The 22,985-nt window shown below is 35.7% G+C and overlaps 1 protein-coding gene across 2 annotated transcripts in view; it reads left to right on the top strand.

Annotated features, from left to right (window-relative positions):
- The window catches only part of LOC123681329 (5-hydroxytryptamine receptor-like), a 303,761-nt gene that overhangs the window by 38,870 nt on the left and 241,906 nt on the right, over nt 1-22,985 (top strand). For both annotated transcript variants that reach the window (XM_045619668.1, XM_045619669.1), the window contains exon 2: nt 15,010-15,112. The gene's annotated coding sequence lies outside the window, so the exon portion shown is untranslated. The remainder of the gene's footprint in view (nt 1-15,009; nt 15,113-22,985) is intronic.

The following is a 22,985-nucleotide window of genomic DNA, read 5'->3' on the forward strand; positions in this document are numbered from 1 at the left end:
TTCAGTGATTATTCAATGATTATTCAGTGATTATTCAATGATTATTCAGTGATTATTCAATGAATATTTAGTCAATATTCAGTGATTAAACTCATGTTTCAATGAACCAATAAACCGAGTGTTTTGATGAGTGAATATACCCTTTGCGACGTGGTATAAACGTTTTGGTGTTTTGCCTCTCGCCATATACGCTCTATTAGTGTGACGTCACACACCGCCATTTTTGGTTCTCCTGTCAGTGTTCGGAATCCAAACAAATAAATTGTCATTCAAATTAGTACGGTCTCGTTTTTATAATCAAATTGTCGTTTGGTAAATACAGAGATTTTTTTATCACATAACAACGTACAAAATACAATAGATCCTTAAATAGACGCAGTAAAACCTTCGCTGGGACAATACAATCTACATTCTACATAGACCCTTCACAGGTCTAAAGGTACAAAAAGAATGATCGAGCGGATTCTGAGAACATTGAATTCTTCATGAATACACATACTGATCAATTATACGGAATTTTCAAAAAACTTTGTTTTCTGATTCAGTTTTGTTAGGGAAGGATGTTACTTCAGTCTCAGTCGATGTGTGTACATTTTAAGACCATAGATTTAAAAGAATATAAAGATTCGTCGGTTCGCAATTCAGAATACATAAAACAATATTTGACCACTGAAATAGAGCAATGTCTAGAAATGTCAATGCATACGGAATAGGAAGGCAAGGTTACATTTACGAATGTAGAATCTTATACTATTATTATTAGAACTCATTATTGGTAAATTCATATGTTAGAGTCTTATATTCCATTTTTAAATATTTTTATTGATGAAATCCAAATTTTATTAATTTTTCTTTGGCTGAATATCTTTTTCTACTACTATTAAATGAATAATAATTTTAATTCAGTTGTATCTATAATAATAATAATAATAATAATATATATTCATCGTCAAAGTTTACATATACATAAACATACATATGAGGGACTAATGAATATTCAAAAAATGGAGAAAACCAAGTAAAATGGTTTTCTGTGAGTAAAATCACAAATATTACAAAATTTTACATTAGCCTTAATGTGTAGGTAAGTAGATGCAGAGTATCATTCCATTTTCGGTCTTTTCTCAATCCAGTGTGAATAGTCCAATTCAGGTTCAGTGTCGCAATTCGGTGATCCATATCCACATCCGTGTATTATGTCACAATTCGGGTAAATTCTCAGTTATCGAGTAGTTGGTCAATTTCAATATTATGTAATTTCCAGTAATTTTAATATTAATAAAACGATTTGTCCGTAGTGAATCACAAAACCTTGTTTTAATCATTCCTGAATAGTGAGTCAAGTGATCATTCAAACTTTCATTCGTAACTTCATAAATATCTAACTACTCACTGAATAGAAAACTATTCACTGAATAATCAGTGAATACTCAACTATTCACTGATTATTCATGAATAGAAAAGTAGTCATTGATTATTCAACTATTCAGTGAATACTCGACTATTCACTGATTATTCATGAATAGAAAAGTAGTCATTGATTATTCAGTGAATATTCATGATTATTCGAATAATGCAAAATGCAATTATTCGAATAATTATTCGATGATTATTTGAATATTCAAATCATTCATTCATGATTCCCAGCCCTAGTTGGTACTAACTAAAAATCATATTGTTTTGAGAATAGCACGGCCGTCAGTACATCGGACCGGGGACTTTCCAATTGGCCAAATATGCCTCTATTGATGACTGATACGAATATACGTTAACGATGCAACGACCAATTCACTATTCGACAAAAATTTATTTCACGAGCTATTTTGAAATGTCAAAGTTGCATTGCTAAAAAACCCACTAATTGGCTTTGTTGGCCTGCATGTTCCATCGCTGTGAAATGAGAGTCACTAAAAAAGAAAGGAGTGAAAGGGTCATGTGAATTCCAGTGAATTTTTCAATTTCGTCCCACACCATACCGCCAAATGCACTTGAAGAAGGAATGTAACCTCATCAATAATTCAATCGAAACTATAAATTTGTTCCGGTGTATTGGGAAAATTCACGACACTTTCTATCGATCCTAGTGGTGGAAAGACAGGTATAAATGAAAATAATGAAATGTCTCGGAAAAACCGAGCTGCTCGAGGGCGAGTGGAATCGGAAAAATGAAGAATGTTAAAATGGCTTTCCTGCCTTATGGTCACGATATAGAAAACTCGTTATCGGAAGGAAGTGTTGCTCCGCACTTTTATCTGAAATAGGCGAGAGATGAACTTCAGTCGGGAAATAGGGCGATAAAATGGTCCATATCGCAGTTTTCTCACCGTGCCCCTTGGAAACTAGAATGAGTCTGGAGACATAGTCAAATTGGAAACTGGAGCGATAATATTTGGCTGTCAGAATATCCAGAATATATATAGATTTTTGTTGCTGTAACACAAATACATTTAGTATTATTATTATTTCTTCTCTGGGAAAACTGATTTAGCACTGCAGCCGATGAATAATGAGATACATTTATTTTTTCTTGTGAGCTCCAATTCATGCATGCGCCCTTGAAGACCACATAACTGTATCTAGGTATATGTGGCTCCAACGAGCGGCCAAAAGCTCCAGACGATTCAATTCAATTTTCAATATTCAGTTCGAATTTTCTATGATTCGGCCGGTGCTATATTGCACGAAGCTTGGAATTGTTATTTTATACAGAGTGATTCAGGATGGACAGAATATGAGGCCACTAGAGATTTCGATTGATCTTTTTTTTTAATTATTGTTACATTCATTACCCTTTGATCGATGCGTTGGAGTGAACTGATTAGTTTTCGGAGGGTAAAATATAAATTGATATAAAAGAAAGCGAAAGAAAAACATAAAATGAAAACAGTCAATTAGGCCATATTGGGTAGTGCATGTACCTAATATAGCCTATTGTGTTAATAAAGAAAAACAATAGTGCAGAAGTGCAAAGAAGTAAACTAAATAATTCACCATTCACGTCTCAAGCATATGAAGCCCTCTTTATCGGTTTTTGTCAACCCAACACAATCACAACCTTGAACGTAGATTTCACAGAAATAAATATACATACATATACGCATATCCTTCTTCACATCCTCATTGCAGATTGAAAAAGACCAGGAATAATTTTTTGCAGATTGCTTCTCGACTGTTTTAAGAATTTTTAGACGCTACAACTTTGGTGGCATCTTCATTATTGAATAAAGATATGGCCATATTGATTCTCTTATACAACAACAACAAACAACAACAAAAAAAATATTTATGTCCAGAATTATCATCTACATGACAACAAAATGAATATAAATCAAACACATTTGAATATTTATTAGATCTTTGGCATGCTTCCTTGAATTTAAGTTAGTTATAAAGTTCTGAATCAGTAATAAGAGCATAAATTCTTTTTACGAATCGTATTATATTCTGTCAAATATAAAAAAAATGAAAGGAGCACGAATTATATGTGTATTACATTATACAAGTTTGGAAAATTAACTCGGAACCATGGGATTTAGCGTACAAATCTCCAAGTCGCTCTGGCTCCAATGGAACAGTGGAAGAATCGAAACATGAGTGCGATGCCATATCAAATAAAAATCTGGTCTTCGCGAATGGCCGCTGGTAAGCGTAGTGGGAGATCTGTTAGTTGTGTCTGAAGTCTCTAGGGTCTCGACCTGCGTGCGCGATGGAATCTACACCTGCCAGCAGCCGTTCGCGTTATTTGATATGGCTTTGCACTCATGTTTCGATTCTTACACTGTTCCATTGGAGCCAGAGCGAGATTTGTACGCTAAATCCCATGGTTCCGAGTGAATTTTCCAAACCTGTATAATAAGTATATACCTGTATATAAGTCGTGTTCCTTTAAGTTAACGTTAATTTATGACATGGAAAAAAACACATTCTTCTTGTGTTATTCTGATTTTTCAATCTTTGAAAAAAGTTGTTATTTGTTATAAAAAAAAGTAGGTTTCTGTAAATATAGAGTCCTAGTGCAGTAAGAATGTTGTTTCTTGTAAAAGTTCCTTTGGATGCTGCTCGAAATTTCATATTGAACATGGTCCTGATTGCTTGCTTCTGTGTGATGAAAACTTGTTCAGCTTGTGAACTGGAGTCCCAAAAAATAATTCCTTATGTTAGTAATGACTGGAAGTTGGCGTAATAAATGGTCTTGATAATAATATTGCTGACCTGGTTCCTAACAGCCCTCAATGTATAACGTACAGAGTTAATTCTGGAAATGAGTGATCAACAATGAGATCTCCAGTTAAGATTCCTATCAATTGTGATTCCTAAAAACATTAAATCTGAGCTTATTTCAACTTCCGTGTCATTGATGTTGATATTCTTCGGAAAGGTTGTGTTCGATCTTGTACTGGAGAAATACATGACCCTGGTCTTTTTTGTATTTAATTCGAGATCACTCTTATTACACCAGACTGCAACTTTTGTGTCTTTCAGTTGATTGGTCACTAAATCAACATTTCTGGAAGTTATCAGGATATTCTTATCATCTACATACAAGTAGGTGTTAATACTAACTTCAGATTGGTCCTGAACAATCAGACATGCCTCTCTCATTACTTAAACGGAATGGAAAACTTTCTCTGATCATGGTTGGTATCTCATTCTGGATATCATTTTATATGTAGGTATAAGTAAGAGAATTGAATGAGTTCTTTCTACATGTTATTCTAAGTCTAAATAATTATCAAAAAAAGATAATCAGATCAGGCTACTACAAACACAGACGGCTATGAATATTCGGCTCCAGAGAACAGACGTGCACCGTTATTTTCATTACTTTACACGATTACTGGATTAATTTTCAAATCTGGCAACTCAGCACCCTTTTTCATACTTACATATGATAGAAATGAGGTTCAACTTCATTGTACTGAACTACATTTTTACCGATAGAAGCATACGTGATTAAATATCTCTCATAATGGATATCTCCAAATTCCCTAAAGCTTTAGCTGATTGTACTTCTAATCGATCAAACTCCCAGTTTACAGAATTTCTCCTTTTCCCTAGAACGCTTATATTTATGGTCCACCGTAACAAGAAGCGAAACTCGGTACCGAGTGTTTTAAGGCTCTAGATTCGATTCAGGAGGACCTTAATGCCGTAATAAAGTTATGGGGAAGAATAAACGACTGACCGAAAGTAATTGTTCCCTGGTTCAGGGGACACAGAACTGCTTTATGTGGACAATTTGGTACGTAAGCTTTTTCGGTGTCAGATATGGCGTTACCTTTCCTTCCGGTAATTCGAAAGCATTCATCTCAACTGAAAAAACGATCGATTTCTTACGGTGGCTTTTAAAGTTTTTACCTCATGAATCCGTTTTATCGCCCTTGGTTTTTAGGACGCATAAGTGTCATCCATGTGAAACGAATGAATCAAAAGCACATTATTTCTTTGGGATATTCAATATTGGTGAGCTCAGGGGGTCAATTATAAAAACTCGACAAGTCTGAAGTTGGAAATTCGATTAACCATTTTGTATTCAGAAAACTTTTTCAGGGATCCTTCAAAGAATCAGGACAAAAGTATCCTTGAGAAGTTTGAGAGAGGAAAACTTGGAAATCAGTCAATGTCAAATGTCACTTGAGATAGCAAGGAAATGTTCTGCAGGAAATTATATTCCCTTCGTCGATAGGGAAATCGCATTCACTACGTATTTCATATCAACTGTTCCTTCTAAATGAAAAACTACTAATTCAAAAGTCCCACCTTACTAGAACTACATAATTTGTTTTCTAGCTTCTAAATTTTGTTCTCTTCCAATTTTTACAAGCATATTTCTATTCTGCAGAGCCTTATGAGTGTTGAGTCGAAAGGTTGCAAACTATATTTTTTGTCGAACATCTCATTATTTTCCATTGTGTCGAAAATATATTTATTTGGAGTACCTCAGCAGTTTTGACCAACTTTTGGTCATAACATCTTCAGTTTTCAAAACGGGATCCATCTATCACGATTCATCACCCCTATGTGACCAGGTTTTTCTTGTAATTTGTGAAAATATTATATAATATTTGTCCTACATACTTTCTTGCAATCTTATATTCTCACAAGTAAAAAAGAACACAGGTAATACTTATTGTTACTTACTGTTGAAGTGTTTAACTGAAAACTTTTAACCCACTGAAACATTGTTATAATGGTATCAAAACTGTATTTTTTTTGAACATTTTTATGTCATCTGTGTTCTTTAAGTTTTGGAAAGGTACACGCTTTAACTGCTATAAACGTTGTTTATTTTTTGATTTTTTTTTCAATGGTTATGTAAACGAACAGAATTGAAGAATTTGTAGTGATGAAAATCCACACGAAAATATTCAGACAACATGACATCCAGGTAATGTCATTATGTGATTTTCAATTAATTCTGGTAAATTCATTGGTCGATAGTTATTTGAAGAAAATGGTCGCAAAGTATTATTTCAGTGGAGAAACATACAGAACAATGTTGAATGATTTTTTTTACTGCTGTTGCTATCTAGAGGATAGCTACCTAGGATCCTCTACCTAAGATTCCGGATCCTAAAGATTTGTTCGATTTTAGAGCGATTAGTATATTACCAGCCATGTCGAAGATTCTCGAGTTAGTACTTTTTTCTCAGATTTATGACTATGTTTTCGATAGCGGAATACCTTCTGCTCATCAGTCGGGTTTCAGGAGGGGTTATAGCACTACTTCTTTCAAATATAGCTCCTTGGATAGGGGGCATGCTTGAATTCTTAGCCTGTTAGATTTCGCAAAGGCCTTCGATACTTTACACCACGAGTTGCTCTGTGCTAAATCGAGTTATTATGGTTTTGATGAAACTTCTGTCAGATTTTTTAGGTCTTATCTCTTTGGTAGATATCAGTGCGTTAAATTACGTGTTGCATTTTTGGAGTACTGCCTGATAACTTCTGGTGATCCTCAAGGTTCCATTTTTGACCCCCTGCTATTGATTGTGTATATAGCTGATATGTCTAAGGTTGTTGAATTTGTTGGCATCTATTTTTATTGCGATGAAACCTCTCTTTTGTCCCCTCTACCATTTCTATAGCTATCGGACGGTTAAATGAAGATTTGTCAAGCATTTTGCAGTATTGCAGAAGGAATAATCTGACAATAAATGTTCAAAAATGATACCCTTCTTTCCGAGAACGTTTCATGCGGAGGTTGAGGTTATGAAAGGTGTTGAGAAGATTCCATCCTCCTCCAGCTGAAGGAACTTTGGAGTCTTTTTCGATGATCGACTGAGATTTAGGTAGCATGTCTCGATGTTATTTGTACCGTCAGAGACAATTTCAAGATTTCTGCGAAATACTTGTGCCGTCCAAGCTGAGCTATGGATTGACAGTTTTTTATCCTTATCTAGATTCTGTCGAGAGATATAGGTTGCAAAAAGTGCAGAATTCGTGCTGCCGCCACGTTTTAGGTTTGATAAAGTACCATAGGTGGATCAGTGATGGAATAAATGGGTTGGCGTGTCTCAGGGTCGAAAATATTTTTCGGCTTCAGATGAGTATTACTGTTTATCGAATTTTGAGTATAGGTATTCCTCTTTATTTGAAAGCCAGGCTGGTCTACAGACGAGATGTTTACCGTGTTGCTTTAAGGCATGGGCAGAGGTGCATGTTTCCTCGATTTGGTTCAGCCATGTTTCAGCGATCCTTCTCAATGCGGTGAAATTGTATAATGAGATGCTAATTGCATGTATAGTAGTAGTAGTAGTAGTAGTAGGGGTTCTTCTTTGAACTCATTCAGGAGAGAATTGAAGAATGTATTATTTTTGAGTCAGTTACAGATTTTGTAAGTAATGTTCAGTTTTGGTAATATTGACGAAGTATATTGATTGGATTAATTTATGTTGTATTTTTTTCATTGATTTCTATGTTTTTTTCTTTTTTTGTATATTGTCGAGAGTTGAGTGGAGTAGCCTTGGCTAGACTTCGCCACTAAAATTGCCGAATAAAGACTCTATTATTTTCATTATTATATGCGGTTTCAATAAAAAATTATTAATTGCTGCAAATATTTTATTCCGCCGATAAGTTTGGTTCTGATGATGGTTTTATTATTTCCATGAATATGAGAACTCACCCTGTAGCGTTATGAAGAAAGGCAGAAATTAATTTTTTGTAGTCAATCCATACCTACTCACCTAGTCGTACTCTACCTCTTATAAGAGTATGTACAGTTACTCCCGGGACACGCTGTAGTTTATCGTTTGAAGAAATTACATAAAAACCTTATAAAAATGAGCGACTTGTAAAAAGAATAATAAATAATAATAATAATAAATTTATTTGTACACAACATAATATATCATCTATTTCGTTTTGAACTGAGCAGTTACTTTGTAGTGTTTCCTCTTAACTCTAAATCATTCCTGACGTAAAATTAAACAAATACAGACATTGTGACATTGGGACAGAATGATCTATTTGGAGACGAGCTCTAATAATAAAAGAAACTTTTCCTTTGATCCTAACTTCAAACTCTCCGAATTTTCGCGCTTTTTCTCCAAACCCCTATCGCCACCAAGGCATAAATTCCTGATGCCAGCCCCTAATTAATTCATTGTATCACACATAGTTCGGATGCCTCACAAATTGCCACCGTGCACACCAACCCTAACGCTCGGTCGTGCTGATAACAAATTTCTAATATGACTAGGAGTCCCTTCTTTGATATCCAGCTTGATATGCGTGACGTCCGACGGGCCCCTCCATTAATTAGGAAAACCTCAAATTCATCCCCTGAACATATCACAAAAACCGGAATGGTTATTTTGCAACACCGGAAAATCTCCCTTGTAAATTGGCTGTACGGGAGGGGATTTGTGTAACTTACGATCGGGGTTTTCCGAAATCATAATGACAGTGTTCCTTCGTTAAGGGTTGCTGGAGGTATCGGGAAAAGATTAGACAAATGGCAATATATTTCATGTGGAAGATGACGCTGTTAAGGGTTATTACACGCATTATTAGATAGATAGAGAGAAGATGCGAAAATGCGATGCTGTAAGATGTGGTATTTGTGATAACGCACCAACACCTGGTAATTCAGGTAATTACGTTATTGGAAATGGTCAGGGCCGTCACTAGCCAAACTGCTGCCTTAGGCAGAAACACAATTTGCCGCCCTATCAGAAGATAACTCTGCATAATGCAAAAAGTTAATATTTTGTAATTGGGTTTATTTCATGAAAGTCGACGAGAAATCCAAAGGTTTATCTATTTTGAGTTTTCAGCAAATTCTGCCCTGAATTGTCAAGATTTAAATATATGCAGTTCACTACCGATGTCATATTTCTGACTTTTTCATATACATTTTTCAATCGCATATTGGATTGTATCGATCTAGAAGAAATGATCATATCTCATATTTCTTTGGAAACAGTGGAATATTATGGAATAGATTAATATCAACGTTTTATTGAGTCTATTTCATCATCCGATGCCCGACGCTTCAACCATTGGTATTTCCAGGGCAGAAAAATTGTATGAAAAATAAAACATTATAGAGCTTGAATTCTCTAACCTAATTTCAAGTCCTTGAATCCAAAAGCCAATCGAAAAATTCAGAATATAAGAACACTCACTTTGCATATACAACACGATCCAAAAATATTATAATATAATGGAATGTGGTATGAAATAAAAAACTACTTATATTTCTTCGGAAAGAGAAGTTGGAAATGGTGAAATGCAATCGTTCCCCAAGTATTTTGCTTTTCATTATGGGGAGTCACATTTCAATTGAAGAAAAAAAATGTCCAAAAGCCGCCCCAGAGAGGCAATAAAATTCGGCAAAATGCTCAAAAAAAAGCGGACGTTGACAAGGCTGATGTGTGCTTCTGTTTTTTTAGCGTCAATAACTCGTAAACAAAACTATGAGGGGATTATGCGACATTTGAATATTTATGACAGTATTTTATAATGCGGCAGCTATGATGGTTTTTGATGTTATTTAAATTTGTTGGTATTCCTTCTTTTTGAGCTGACTGAATTAAATCTCATTCGATAATTCGAATTTCTACACATGTGATTTTTGTTTTTCAAGCTTGAAATGCCGTCCTTGAATTCAAACGCCCTAGGCGACTTTCTACCTTGCCTCCTCCCTAGCGACGGCCTTGGCACAGGATGCATGAAAATAAATGATTTTGATAATTTTCACATTGTCAAAAAAAATTATCTAATGTTCTTTCATTTTTTGTTCTAGTTATTTATATTATGTATTCCTATCTATACATTTATTCGTCAAGTTTATTCTTAAAGGGCAAAAAACACTGGAAAATTTACTTTCTGAAGAATTCATTTATTTGTGTGATAATTATTTCTAGAAAAATTCAAGGTCTCATTTGATAATCAGTTGCACTTTATTTTTTTTCATTATAGTTATTTATATTATCTATTCCTATCTATTCATTTAATTCTCATGTATATTATTTTGTTCTTATAAATCCTAAAAAAATTGTCATTTTCACTACAAATTTTGAATTCTGTGTTTTTTTGTTAATGACAATTTGTTTCTGTGACTACTAATATTTCACTTAAAGTTGCCATAAATTCATATTTCGTAGTAGAAGACTGTGGTCACCTTATATTAATTCTTTCCGTACTGCAGAGTTGACTTCTGATAGGGGGGCTAGTGACGGTCCTGGAATGTATTTTGAATCTGAATTGATGAATGTTTTAACTATTTTTATTAACTATTAACTAATTTTTTTCATAAATGCCAACATGGATTCACGAAACGTGGGTCAACAATAATGGCAATGATTGACGTTCTGAAAATGATTCTTGATGCATACAATGAGGAAGAGGAAATATAATTATCCTGTATAGATTTGAATGAGGCCTTCGATGATGTTCCGCACGAAATGCTTTTGCAGAAGCTCCAATTCTATGGTGTGAGAGGAAAAGCTTATGAAATGTTTGCATCATATCTAGCAAATATAAATCAGAAGGTCATATGGAATAATGTTTCTTCCGATATCAGAGAGAAAAGAACAGAGGTACCTCAGGGTTCAATATTGAGGCCTATTCTGTTCATACTATATATGAATGACCTACACGTGAACGTGGGGTGCGACAGAAACAGCAGTTATGCTGATGACACTGCAGTACACTCAATAAATCGAAGTATTTCCTTCATCAAAAAAAGAAGAAAGCCTTAAATGACGCTCACATATGGTCTCAAGGAGCACATTGAGAAGATCAAAAAATTTGTTTTTTACTACTAAGAAGATGAATCCCTGTCATATCTGGGAGTCACCATCCACTCCTCAGTTATTGTAGTTGAAAACCAGAATCAATTTGTATTTGGATTTACAGTGCTTGAGATTTTTGTGGAAATGAAAACTTATAGTGTTAAAAGACTAGAAAAATGTACTGTGGGATATTAACTTCACGAGAACGAAGATATCAGAAGATTATAGAACCTATAGTATTCAATCTGAACCAAATTGGCAGTGGTGACAAATTTGATGGAACTGAATTCGAAAATTCTGCCTGGATATGATAGAAAGTTCTCGGGATCAAGTCAGAAACACATCCATAAACCATTCACACTCCAAGATGTCAAATCAAAATTCATATAACAATTTCATGGCCTGAATAGTTCTCATTATAATCAGTTTCTAATTTGGGCCAACTCGGCTGGGGTCTATTCAGACTAAACAAAACAACCCGGTTGTTATATTCGGTTAAATTTCGGAGATCCAAAGCTATACACCTGCAGATTTATGAATTAATAACTCGAACCAACCCCATGGAACTTCAATTTGAATTCCGCATTTATCATATCGTAGTTTTGGGCACAATCGGAAATGAATTTATTCGGTGTTTATTCTCCACTTTGGTGAGATATTGTTGACGTTCCAATTGAAATGTGTTTTTGGGGAGTCCCTGCGAATAATTAATAATTTAATTGACTAATGATGGATTTCTGTCTGAATTGTCAACAATTTCGAATGAAATTGAATGTAATTTTATGATTGATCCGAATTATTACGGTATTTAGTTATGGGTTTCCCAATAATAATTCAAAAATGAAAGAGACATACAAATTATTCAGTGAGGAAAGTTGCATTTTGCTATCATGTGTGGAAAATATGATCATTATATCGACCACAATGACTTTTCCGTACGTACTAGATTCTGTCCATTTTTCACATACATTTTGTATGTCGTCAATAGTAGGTACGTTCAAGAGTGATTTTTAATTGCTCAGTTGCTGTTCGATTATCAGCATAAATTGTGACTCAAATGAAGAAATCAAAAAGATTCAAATGACCCGACCTGGGAGGATAATAGTGGATAATTTCTTGAGATAATGTCATCACCAAATTTTGTTTTTCAATGAATCGATTGTTGAGATAGTTCTGTGGCAGCTGGCAGAAAAAAAAAATATAAGGTTTAGCTAACAAATCAATATCAACGTGTGTGCGTGTTCTCGGTTCTCCACCATCGTATCTTACTTGGAGGGGAGTCTTTAATGGTTAACCATCTGAGCAGGCGGATGTCATGTCAGGAGTACCGCAGGGTTCCCATCTTGGACCGGTTCTTTTTTTAATTTATTTCAATGATGTCTCACGATGTTTTATTAATGTCCATGATGATTTAACAATTTATAAAAGAATGTTGATACGGAAGGTGTTGTTGCCGTCTAAGAAGACCAAGACCATTTATTCGTTTTTTGCTCAGAGAGATATTTTACGTTGAATGAAAAAAATGTCAGCATATAATTTCTACAAGAAATCTAAACGTTATCACATCGTCTTTTTTTCTTGACGAACTTGAGTTGGAAAGAGTAGATATTGATGGAGATCTCGGCGTTTTATTGGATAGAAAAAAGTCTTTCGAATTTCATATAGATGAGGTGGTCAAAAAGAGTTTCGGAATGCTTGGTCTTGTTTTTAAAATTTCAAGAACGCGCTCACAGAATTGAACGATTTCAAAAAAGGTCTTCGAGATTTCGAATTATAGATTTAATCCAACGAGCTCACCTAGAGACTATAAAAGTTGATTAATTGAACACAATTTTTTTAGCCTAGAGGGGAGGAGAGCGCTGCTTGATGATATGTTCTTGTACAAGATATCGAATAATTTTTTCAGTTATCCGTTAATATGCTCATTTAGGATAATAATATACTACAGTATCCTGGTCGTACAAGAGCTTAATTTTGGATTCCTCAATCTAGAACCAATCTCTATTATAACTCAATTTTCCCCAGAATAATGCGATTCTACAAGTGGCATATTGATGATCTTGACCTTTTCAATCCCGGTTTGGAAACTTTCAGGAGAAGGCTGTCGACATATATGTTCAGCAGTTTCACGATTTTATTCAAAGTAACATTAATGTTTTTTCTCCATATTTCCGTTTTTTATGAACTATTCAATTCCTTTCTCATGCTCAATGCTTTCTATATTATTTGCAATGATTTTTTTTATAGAGTGTGTAATCATTTCATATATTGTAATCATTGCGAACCTCTGTTATTGGATTTTCTGTTGGTGTTTCTATTGTAGAAATAAATAAATAAATGAGGAAAATTCACATTAAAATCGGTCTACTATGCGACAAATGGTCAAACAATTAACTGAATAAATAATATGGTCCATAATTTCTTCGAATCTTTGGAACTTCCACACTCAAAATACTGAGCACAAATTACTTAAGAATTGAAAAATATATAGATGACAGTATCGCCTTTATAACAATTTTCAATCATTCCTACTAATACCACTGGAAAACCCGTTTAGTCCCTTCAGTTTCAGGAAACAATTCACTTCCCATCTTATCAAACCGTAGTTCTGGTTGAGCAAAATACAAGGATTAGTTAGATGCAATCAATTCTGTCAATATTGACAGCAAGGTCTCAGGATTTAAGGATTTAATGTATTTTTGAAATTTTAATTGTTGGAATTTCAACAGCCTCAATCGTAACTAAGCTATTTCGAGACATAAGAAGTAAACATTTTTCGATAACGCTCTTTGCTATAATGATCATTTTTTGCAGAGAAAACTCTAGCTACATTTATAATGCTAATGGAACAAAACGAAAAAAATATAACATAAGAATCAACAATAAGGCACAAAATTGTTCCTTATTTGATCCATCCCCATTCAAAATGTGTACAAAAAATATGCCAGCTTCCATATTATATGCTGAATGATATCAAATTGAAACGACAAAATTGAAATGAAGCCCATATGATATAATAATGGGATTCTTTCGACCAAGTGCTGGTTTACCCGCCAGAGAATTTCATTTTGAAATGTTAATGAGTTTTTGGTGGCCATTCTCTTAGTTGACATTTTGTCGGAAAATTAGTAATTTAAACAATGTGGTTTCAGGTTGAAGTTTCTAGGCTAAAATGAATGTGACTCCATTGAGTGTGTAGGGATGGTTGACAGATTATGTTTCTAACAATTAATCAAATCCTTACTGGAGAATTACCACTCAGCTCTTATATCTGGACGCTAAGAGTTTCGCATGTAGGTAATTAATGTGGCATAAATACACACTGTAAATCTGTCTCCAAGGCAGGAATAAAGTCAGTCTATATTCTAGAATCAGATAAAATGTAAACGAATAGTGCTTCAAGTTATTCCACATGAGGTTAAAGATGACATTTTCGGATAAGTCGGAGTATATACTTCTATTCAATTCATTCTACGTTTTATCGTTCAAGACTGAAATAATATTAGAGCCATAATAAAGGAATTTCCTCAACGAACTGTTCCTTTTATGCGCTCTTGCGTGGGTGGAAGATTCTCCAACCACTATGAATTCAATCGTTACATCACAGAATATAATTCAATATGAGAGTAATAAATCTTGATTATAGTTTTCACGAATGCTTTTCAGTTCCTTCGAGACAAAAAAAAAATTAAAAATTTCTTTGAATGAGAATAACTTGTTGGTAGTGTTATGGAACACAATACAAATTTTTATCATTTTTTTGCAGAATGCTAATGACGTCAGAACGGAGTAGTGGCCACAATAAAAGGCAGTTTCTGGAACTAATCGTACATACATAGGGGGAAGACAGTAGGATCATCTAAAATAGGGTGAGTACCTATATTATTATCGTGAGGCGGTTTCGGATGATCAAATCAAGTCCAGAAGAACCTCGAGTTCATTATGAAGAATCTAAGAGCCTTAGAAATATTGAAAAGTCGCACTATCTGTTTAAGTTATCACTAATTCGTGCAAGCCACCGATAATTCATTCGTGACATGTAGAAATATTGCCAATTTTCCATAACAAAATCCTGGAACACTAATTTGATAAACCTTGAAGTTCTCATCGCTTAGTTCGTTTCATGAAATCGATTTGTTGAGGCATTCAGCTGAAATGTCAGAAAAATCAAAAACAAAAATTGATATGTCAACAAGAATTAGCCAAGCTCAGAAGAAGGAAGGAGATGCTCTTCTGAAAGATAGACACCTTCGAGCATAGTTAATATGTGGATGTGGACTACACTGTTATGAATATACAACTTTCTCGAAAAAAACTTTAGTCAATATCTGTAATATTCAGATGCAGATGCAACCAATATACTGACAAGATAGAAACAAGCAGATTTTCATAATCAAATGACCATGACCAGATAGAAATTGAAATGTTTCACTTCTATCCTGTCCAAATTTGGTACGTATGTAATTTACATTAGACATCCGTAGTAATTCTACTTGAGTTTCAAAATATCAATTCGAATCGATTACGGTGATTTCTATTCGATCCATACCATTAGACGAACTGCCTTTTTGGACTGAAAGAAAGAAAAATTATTAGTCGCCGAAGGATAAGAAGTGTGTCAACATTATACCTACAGAAAAGACACTGATAAGGCAACAAGATTAAGCCTATCTCAGAAAAAGAAGGCAATTCTTCTAGAAGTTAGGAACGTTGTACGATCAGATTTCGTTGAAATAACCTGACAGAAGAAACATAATGGTATCCAAATCTCGTCCTTGTAATTAATCAACAACAGCTAATCACAGCTTGAAGACCGGTGAAACAGCAAAAAAAGAACAAAAACCATTATTGAATTTGTCAACGTTTCGAATTTTTATTGATTCTTCATCATGGCTACAGAAATAAAAAAAACATCTAAATTGTTGCTACCTCATCTGAGCAACAGAATACAACCACAAACAAGTTCAACAAAACAATCATACATCAAAGAAATTTCAACATGAAGTATCTGTTAAAATGAAAATGACACAATGTTAAGACTAAAAAACTCACTATATTGTGTCATTTTCATTTTAGAAGATGCTTTATGTTGAAATAACTTAGATGTATGGTTGTTTTGTTGGAATTGTTTGTGGTTGTACTCTGTAACTCTAATGAGGTGCATCAATTTATATTATTTTGTATCTTTGTTAGTGCTGATGAAGAATCGATAAGATTTGAAACGTTGGCGAATATAATATGGGTTTTTGGTTTTTGGTCCTTTTTTGCTGTTTCACCGGTCTTCAAACTGTGATTATCTGTTGTAGAAGAAACATTATTGGACGCCAAAGAATGATAGATTTAGAAATCAGAGAGCCTGGTCCACCTGGACCAATTACATGCTTGCTATCAGCGAACCTTTTTAAAGACGAGATGATGAGTAAACTAGCAACAAGATTACCTTCACCCCAATTCTCTGACAATGGATTATTTGAGACTGGCTCCGAATGCTAACTATCGTTAGGTCGCTGTTCAAGTGTCTTTCAGGCCGAAATACTTGCCTTAGAAATATATGTGGCAATGTCAAAAAACGATAAATTTTGGTTATGATAAGTTAGGCTGCAATTAAAGCATCGAGCCCACATAACATCGGTTATAAGATGAGATTGGAGTGCCGAATAAAATTCAACTAAATGAGCACGACTAACAAGGTCTTTATAGTCTCTCTTCCAGTCAATCGGAAATTAAAGTTAATGAAGTGGCCAACACACTGACCAGAAAAAAAGCACAAACTCCTTCCATTGGTCTGTAACCTTTCTGTGGTATACCGGATGTACCCACAAGAAAAAGTTTCAGGAGAAGGAAAAACCGAAAGAGAATATGGCGGAACCTTCGTAGGTTAGATAATTCCAAAAAGTTTTTTCGAATATTTGATATTGTGAGACCTAAGGAGTATCTGGATCTTAGAAGAATATGCTACACATCCTCACTGAATTCCTTATTTTGAATATTATCACTTCATAAAGCACCTCATGAGAAGGGGTCTAGGAGAAAACGACTGCAGATTATATGGAAAGGAGAAAACAACTCTGGATGTGATGGATTGGCTCGCCATCACTAGACAACGCTATTTATGCTTTGGACGAGAAACTCATAGATGTGAGGAAGTAGTCTCGATGAAGCCATTCCAGATACTGGAGTTCGTAATAATTCTAAGACTAAAAGGAGAGTTGTAGATCATGTAATGGCGAAAATAGCTCCTATGTGAGGCACATTAGAGCATTAGGTAGCAGTGCAAGCCAATTCAGCCTTTGAATATAATCTAATCTTATCTTATTCTTCAGGGGAACAAATTTTTCTTCGATTTCTCCTTGCGTTTTCAAAACTTATTTCAATTGTGGCTGCTAGCCGTGACGCACATTATTCGAAAGTTATGGTCATATTCGCATACCTCCGAAATAGTTCCACGAAACGCCCAAGACCTTCTCCAAAACCATTATTCCACGAGAGAACAACGCAAGATTGTATCCAGCACTCAGCATCATACACTGAAACCGGTAGATGGAGCTAATAATCACACTAGGCATCGCCGTTCTCTTCCGCTACGTAACGGCGAATCCACTAATAATATCCACCCATACAGGCGGGTTAATGGTCCAGAGAAAACTTGTTCTGAACGCTCCATATACTCGTATCCGCCAAGGAAAATGATAGTTTGGGCCTTGCGCCGCGCCGTAAATCCGAAACTTCAAAGAAATTCAAAACGATTAAACTCGGAGTCCCCATCGTCGGGTTAGTTACCGCAAACAATTAAATCTCGGAAAGGGTCAGACTGAGGAGGCACCATCAATCCGGGCGGGCGTGATTGCTGCGATCCATCCGAATACGTCTGGACCCCCTTAGCTAGGCTGTGTTGGCGTGGATTGATGCGGAGATATTGGTGCTATCCGTTGCGCGAGGTTCTTCCGTTGACGGGTGTGAACCTAGCAGACCGTTTCCAGCAGACCGTTTGACGGAAACATCCGAACGTGGTCACCAGTGGCGTACTGACAAAAGCCGAAATTTATATTGAAATAATATTACAACATGCAATAGAGGACATGAGGATTTCGTAGTTGATGATTTTGAAGCGAAACAATGGAATGGTATACAGAAAAATCAATTATAGAATTTATTTCTGGGAATTAATGAAGTTTTCATTCATGTTCATCTACATTTCTCTATTTCAGAAAGTATTTGTCGGAGCATAATCATATTTGGAATGTGCAGTCGTTATTCTGATGTGATTAACCACTGAAAAAATCAGCGACTCGCATAGGGATACAGGGGTTGATTTGTCATCCCTTATATCCGAAAATTTTATAAGTCGGGAACCGTTCGCCGGAGCACAACCATATTTGGCATGCGGAATCGTTATTCCGATATGATTAACCACTGAAAAAATCGCTGATTTTTTCAGGGGTTAATCACATCAGAATAACGATTCCGCATGCCAAATATGGTTGTGCTCCGGCGAACGGTTCCCGACTTATAAAATTTTCGGATATAAGGGATGACAAATCAACCCCTGTATCCCTATGCGAGTCGCTGATTTTTTCAGTGGTTAATCACATCAGAATAACGATTCCGCATGCCAAATATGGTTGTGCTCCGGCGAACGGTTCCCGACTTATAAAATTTTCGGATATAAGGGATGACAAATCAACCCCTGTATCCCTATGCGAGCCGCTGATTTTTTCAGTGGTTAATCATATCGGAATAACGATTCCGCATGCCAAATATGGTTGTGCTCCGGCGAACGGTTCTCGACTTATAAAATTTTCGGAAATAAGGGATGACAAATCAACCCCTGTATCCCTATGCGAGTCGCTGATTTTCTCAGTGGTTAATCACATCAGAATAACGATTCCGCATGCCAAATATGGTTATGCTCCGGCGAACGGTTCCCGACTTATAAAATTTTCGGATGTAAGGGATGACAAATCAACCCCTGTATCCCTATGCGAGTCTCTGATTTTTTTCCTGGTTATTCATATCGGTATAACGACTGCACATTCCAAATATGATTATGCTCCGACAAATACTTTCTGAAATAGAGAAATGTAGATGAACATGAATGAAAACTTCATTAATTCCCAGAAATAAATTCTATAATTGATTTTCCTGTATACCATTCCATTGTTTCGCTTCAAAATCATCAACTACGAAATCCTCATGTCCTCTATTGCATGTTGTAATGTTATTTCAATATAAATTTCGGCTTTTGTCAGTACGCCACTGGTGACCACGTTCGGATGTTTCTGTCAAACGGTCTGCTGGAAACGGTCTGCTAGGTTCACACCCGTCTTCCGTTGTGGAGTAAATTTGGCTTAATTGATGGTAGGGAAATTTCGAGAATGGATCTGTATTGTACTTTGTGTTCCAATATCACTCTACATAAAAGTACCTGAAAATTTTCAGATATTGACTAACTTGCCGACTCAACACAGTGTAGACACTTATCCACATACTATGGATACCCAAAGCTGCCTAAATTCCAGAAGTGCATCTCCTTCCTTTTCATGAACTAAGCTAAATTTTGTTGCCACAATATCAATGCTGCTTTTCTGTAGGTTTATCTTGTCACACATCTTTTCCTTAGGCATCCAAGTATTTTTCTTCTCTCATCTTATTCCACCTCAAGCTGACTGTACAAGATTTTTTTTTAATGAAGTAGCCTTATTCATAAATCATAAAAGTGTTGTTTCTCCTCTGAATATTGATTATGCTCAAAGCTGCTCAACTCTCAGCAAAGCACCGCCTTCCTTTTTTTGAACAAGGCTTGATCTGTTCCCCATATCAGGGATACTTTCCTGTTGTCATCGCACATCATTTTCTTTGGTGTCCATTGAATTTCGTCGGTTGCATGTGAAAGTTATTATTATTATTGACTAAGATTTTTTCTTTTGAAAATTTTACCAATTCATAACAGTGTAGTCACCCATTCATATATTGACTTTACTCAAAGCTATCTAACTTCCAGATGAGCATCTCTTTCCTTTTCTGAGCTATGCTAAACCCTGTCGCCATATCAGTGCCTTTCGGTAGGTATAAATGTTCCAGCCAAAGAAAAAAGGATTTTTCCTTGAGAATAATAATAATGAATAATAATATCTGAAATACTTCATCATGCCTGAATAATTACAAGGTATTCAACATGGAAAATTCTAATGGTTTACGTTCAAATTTCGATTGAGTAATTGATAAATCATCACATGTAATTCTAGATTGACCACTATTCGAACCATATCGGTAAGCAGCAGGTATATCAGTGAAATGGAATCTAAAGTTCCAAGCACGCATATTCATCGACAAGTGTTTTATTTCAGGGTGGCATACAATATAAACGCAAAGGGTTGGAATTTTATTTTCTCTACATCATAAATTTTATTTCAAGATTACTGGTTGAACCATATATTTGAAAGATATCAGTTTCTCAGCATGCTTTTCATCGACCGGTGTTTTATTATAACAAGTGGATAAAATAGGAAACCGAAACTTTTTCACGTTTAATTATCATTTCCTGATATGTACCTTAAACGGTCATGGTACCCGATGAAGAAGAAGACGATATGTACTGATGATTTCACATTTGAGGAGAGTAATTAGTAGTAATTATTGATCAGCATATTAGTTATCTGATATCGGAAATTGAAAGAACTCACAACAACACTATGGACAAGTGTTTTATTTCGAAGTCACTAACAATAAAAACTTGAAAGTAGGTTTAATTTTCTGCTTCAATATGAATAAATTTGCGGCAGAGGCTCATCGAATGCTAACAAATACCTATGGTGAAGCCTTTATTAGTGAAATAATGGGTCGAGAGGGGTTTCAACACTTCAAAAACGGTGATTTTGATTTCGAAAACCAGCATGACGGTGGAAGAGAGAAGGTTTTCGAAGATACAGAATTGGAGGCATTACTTGATCAAGACTCGTGTCAAACGAAATAAGAATTGGAGGGATCACTGGGAGTGACGCATCAAGGCATTTCAAAACTCCGGAAAGTCATGAAAATGATTCAGAAATAAGGAAATTGGGTGCCGTACGAGTTGAAGCCGAGAGATGCTGAACGGCGTTTATTTGCTTACGAACAGCTGCTTGCAGGGCAAAGACTTAAGGGATTTTTACATCGTATTGATACTCGAAACTGAAAATGTGTTCATTATGGTAATCCCAAGCGCAGAAAATCATAGGGATATCCCAGCCCTGCTTCCATATTCACAGTCAAACCAAATATTCACAGTTGCAAGGTCAGTATTCGTGGGACCAGCTCGACGTTGTGTATTATGAATGGTTAAAACCGACTGAAACAATCACAGGAGATCATTATCGAACGCATTTAATGCGTTTGAGCCGAGCATTGAACGACAAACGGTCGCAATGCAACGAGAGACATAATAAAGTGATTTCACAGCATGGCAATGCTCGACATTGAAATGGAAGGTCCAACCCACCCGCCATATACTCCAGACGTTGCTTCTTCAGACTATCTTTTGTTTAGATCAGTGGCACTCGGCCTGACTGACCACCACTTTCGGTCTTATGAAGAAGTAAAATATTTGATGGGTTCGTCGATCGCTTTGAAAGACGACCAGCTTTTTCAACGCGGGATTCATACGCTGTCCGAAAGATGGGAGAAAGTAGTGGCCAGCAATGGACAATACTTCGAATCATGACTGTTTATACAGTTGTTTACAATAAAGCCTCGAATTTCGGAAAAAAAAGGCGGAAGGAAAGTTGCACGCCTATTTACCAGCAGCTATCAATAATGGAACGATTCCTATTCTGGTTGTCTTGAAAATTTGTTTCTACAAAGGGTTAAAGTAGTCCAGTCGAAACCTATATACGTGGATTGACTCGTTTGCCCTCCAACCAAAAAAAAAAAACACCATCGAAACAACTCGCATCTAATAAAGACAACTCCTCATTCTCGAATCCAACCAACTTTTTTCATCATTCAGGAATCCACGAAATATCCAACCCGGACCAGATATCACAATACCGTATGGAAAAGGGTTGCCAACAAACCGAACAATGCCATCCAACCCAGTCGAAGAGAGTTTTAGCAACGATAAATAAAGGATAGAGTACGGTATTAGTTCATCCACATCCAGGACATCTATCATTGAGCATTGTAGTTACCGGCCCTTCCAATTCGACCCTTATGTTGAGGGGCAGCATCCGGAACCTGAATGGGAAACATTCATCAATATTGAATCGGTGCCACCATGGCCGTCTTCTGCATCCAAATGACGATAATCAGGGGGCGATCGATAAAAACTGAACGGTCGACAATAGCGGGACCTGGAAGTTAACCGCAGAAACGATTTGATCGTACATATTGCGGTTTATCTCCATCTTGGTTGGCGTGCTAGCGAAATGGCGATTGGGCTATATTTTGTGTGGGAATTGCTGATGCTGCAACATCGGGGAATGAAGGAGTCTGAGATATTGAAGATTATACACTAAAGTGCATCAGCTGGAGGTGATTCTGATAATAATATAGGAGAATGCCGAAAAACTATCACTTGAAACGAGGAAACTTAGATTCTTTAACTCAACTAATAACGAAGGAGAAAGTACCTGGTTCCTGCATATGTGATATTGTATTGTTTCATTTCTTCATTCAATGTTTTTACAGCTGAATATTTTGCCGATGAAATGAACAGCCTAGAATTCCTAGACCATGAGACTATTTATGACAAATGAGAGCTGACAT

The sequence above is a fragment of the Harmonia axyridis genome, chromosome 5 (assembly GCF_914767665.1).
Source record: "Harmonia axyridis chromosome 5, icHarAxyr1.1, whole genome shotgun sequence".
NCBI lineage: Eukaryota > Metazoa > Arthropoda > Insecta > Coleoptera > Coccinellidae > Harmonia > Harmonia axyridis.